A 3,822-nucleotide genomic window follows, 5' to 3' on the forward strand; every position below is an offset into this window, starting at 1 on the left:
CTTTCGTCAAATCAATTGAAAAGTATTTAATAAACACTAACTTTACACAAGGCACGGAGCAAGTGTGGTCCTTGATTTTAATCCCAGCTCACTGGCAATGTAATCACTGAGCTGACATCCTAATTAGAGGATCATATATACCTTTTGCAATTCTTGACAAGAGTAATTTTTAAATGATAACTGAGCCAAAGTCTACTGTGAAAATGATATTATCTGAATGTTACTGATAACACCTGTTACAAAATATTCCCTCCAACTTGACTCAGACAGTTTCCGTACACAGCTACCAAGCTACCAGAGTGTAATCATTACATTAAGGGACTAAGGTTCATCAAATCCTTGGGCCTAAGTAAGGAGAGACTTTTAGTGGCTATAATGGATTATATCATTGTGGTAATGTCTGGAAAAATTGAACTTCTTCTGGTTAATATTAGCACACAGTAGAGGAAGCAGCTGGTATTGGATTTCAGGAAGAAAAGAGGAATAGAGTAAGAAAATACATTTTTTTCGAGGAACTGGCAAATAAATCTGTGACGAAAGAGAAACCTTACAAGAAATAATTAACATAAAAAGTACTAAAGATACCATGGGAATAAGGAAACCCAAGTAAAAAAGTATCTTGAGTTTTGATGTACACAGGATGTTTTGGTTAAACTAAATAAACTTTTGTCTGAGTCATTCTTAGCTTTTGTCACCAATATTGTTATCTTCTGGATTCAGTTACATATGGCAGTGAAATGCCCAGTTACTTCATTGAACCATAGTTCAATCTCTTTGCTTGTCTAAACTTTTAAAAGAAATGTACACAACAAGGAAATAATCAGCATTTTAGTTGAGCACCAAAAAAGTAGAGGTCAGTTGTTGAAGAACTAATTGAAGAAGAAAGATATAAATAATAGTAGCAGAAACAAAAATTTAAATGATTATACACCTAAAAATTCCTCAAAAAAAAATATGAATGATTAAAATGAGTATGTAGGGGACTTCCCTGGTAGTCCAGTGGTTAAGAATCCATCTTCTGATGCAAGGGGCACAGGTTAGATTCCTGGTCAGGGAACTAAGATCCCACATGCCATGGGCCAACTAAGGTCACAAGCCACAACTAGAGAAAAGGCCCATGTGCCTTTTTGTCATAACAATGAAAAAATCTGAATAGGCATTTCACCAAAGTATACAAATGAATGATAACCACATGAAAAGTCGCTCAACATCATTAACCATCAGTGAAATACAAATCAAAAGCACAGTGAAGGATGACTTCACACCACCAGGATGGTTATAATAAATAAACCAATAATAAATGATGAAAACTTCTGGAGAGCATGGAACCCTCAGACACTGCTGGTGGGAATATAAAATGGTAAATTGCTTTGGAAAATAGTTTGGCAGTTTCTTAAAATGGTAAACATGCAGTTATTGTATAATACAACAATCCCACTCCCAACTAGATACCCCAAAATGAAAACATGTGTCCAAATGCCAATTTGTAAACAAATGTTCACAGCAGCATTACTCACAATAGCCAAAAGTGAAAACCACTCAAATGCAGAGTTGTGCTTCTTTTGGGGGTTGTGGGGAAAAATTCCATTTCCTTGCCTTTTCAGCATTTCTAGACTTAGCTCATGGCCCTGTATCTGAAACATTCCCCACCCTGCTTCTATTGTCATATCATTTTCTCTTTAACTTTGACCCCATAGCCTCCCTCTTATAAAGTTCCTGTGATTCTATAGGTGTTCTGAGATACTTCAGAATAATTTCCTCATTTCAAGATCCATAACTTAATTATCTCTTCAGTCTCTTGTGCTACATAAGGTAACATATTCATAGGTTCTGGGGATTAGGATATGGACATCTTTGGGGGGCTATGATTCCATCTATTAAACTATAAAGTGGAATATCATTCAGCAATGAAAAGAAATTAAATGTTGATACAGGCTTCATTGTGAGTAAACATTGAAAACGTTACATTAACTGAAAGAAACCATTTGCAAAGGACTACAAATCTTACGATTCCATTTATATAAAATGCCAAGAATATTCAAATCTATAGAAACAAAAGTAGGTTAGTGGTTACCTTCAAAAGGAGAAGTTGAAGGGAAAGGTGGAATGACTACGATGTATGGGATTTCTTTTTTTGAGATGATAAAATGTTCCAAAATTGATTGTGATATGCTTGAACAACTTTGTGTATATACTATTAATATGAATGATTGAATTGTGCACTTCAATGGGTGGATTCCAGGATATGTGAGTATATATAAATAAATCTGTCATATTAAGAAAAAGAACTAGGATTACACAATCCTCCAGAATCTCTTGTCAGCAAAATATAAGAATACTTCAGTTCAGTTCAGTTCAGTCGCTCAGTCATGTCCGACTCTTTGTGACCCCATGAACTGCAGCACACCAGGGCTCCCTGTCCATCACCAACTCCCAGAGTTTACCCAAACTCATGTCCATCAAGTTGGTGATGCCATCCAGCCATCTGATCATCTGTTGTTCCCTTCTCCTCCTGCCCTCAATCCCTCCTAGCATCAGGGTCTTTTCCAATGAGTCAACTTTTCGCATGAGGTGGCCAAAGTATTGTAGTTTCAGTCCTTCCAATGAACACCCAGGACTGATCTCCTTTAGAATGGACTGGTTGGATCTCCTTGCAGTCCAAGGGACTCTCAAGAGTCTTCTCCAACACCACAGTTCAAAAGCATCAATTCTTTGGCACTCAGCATTCTTCACAGTCCAACTCTCACATCCCTACATGACTACTGGAAAAACCATAGCCTTGACTAGACAGACCTTTGTTGGCAAAGTAATGTCTCTGCTTTTTAATATGCTGTCTATGTTGGTCATAACTTTCCTTCCAAAGAATAAGCGTCTTTTAATTTCATGGCTGCAATCACCATCTGCAGTGATTTTGGAGCCCCCCAAAATAAAGTCTGACACTGTTTCCACTGTTTCCCCATCTACTTCCCATGAAGTGATGGGACCAGATGCCATGATCTTAGTTTTCTGAATGTTGAGCTTTAGGCCAACTTTTTCACTCTCCTCTTTCACTTTCATCAAGAGGCTTTTGAGTTTCTCTTCACTTTCTGCCATAAGGGTGGTGTCATCTGGATATCTGAGGTTATTGATATTTCTCCCAGCAATCTTGATTCCAGCTTCTGCTTCACCCAGACCCGCGTTTCTCATGATGTACTCTGCAGAGAAGTTAAATAAGCAGGGTGACAATATACAGCCTTGATGTACTCCTTTTCCTATTTGGAACCAGTCTGTTGTTCCATGTCCAGTTCTAACTGTTGCTTCCTGACCTGCATACAGGTTTCTCAAGAGGCAGGTCAGGTGGTCTGGTATTCCCATCTCTTTCAGAATTTTCCACAGTTTATTGTGATCCACACAGTCAAAGGCTTTGGCATAGTCAATAAGGCAGAAATAGATGTTTTTCTGGAACTCTCTTGCTTTTTCCATGATCCAGCGGATGGTGGCAATTTGATCTCTGGTTTCTCTGCCTTTTCTAAAACCAGCTTGAACATCTGGAAGTTCATGGTTCACATATTGCTGAAGCCTGGCTTGGAGAATTTTGAGCATTACTTTACTAGCATGTGAGATGAGTAAAATTGTGCGGTAGTTTGGGCATTCTTTGGCACTGCCTTTCTTTAGGATTGGAATGAAAACTAACCTTTTCCAGACCTGTGGCCACTGCTGAGTTTTCCAAATTTACTGGCATATTGAGTGCAGCACCGTCACAGCATCATCTTTCAGGATTTGAAATAGCTCAACTGGAATTCCATCACCTCCACTAGCTTTGTTCGTAGTGATGCTTCCTAA

Source organism: Oryx dammah, unplaced genomic scaffold, assembly GCF_014754425.2.
Source record: "Oryx dammah isolate SB20612 unplaced genomic scaffold, SCBI_Odam_1.1 HiC_scaffold_29, whole genome shotgun sequence".
Taxonomy (NCBI): domain Eukaryota; kingdom Metazoa; phylum Chordata; class Mammalia; order Artiodactyla; family Bovidae; genus Oryx; species Oryx dammah.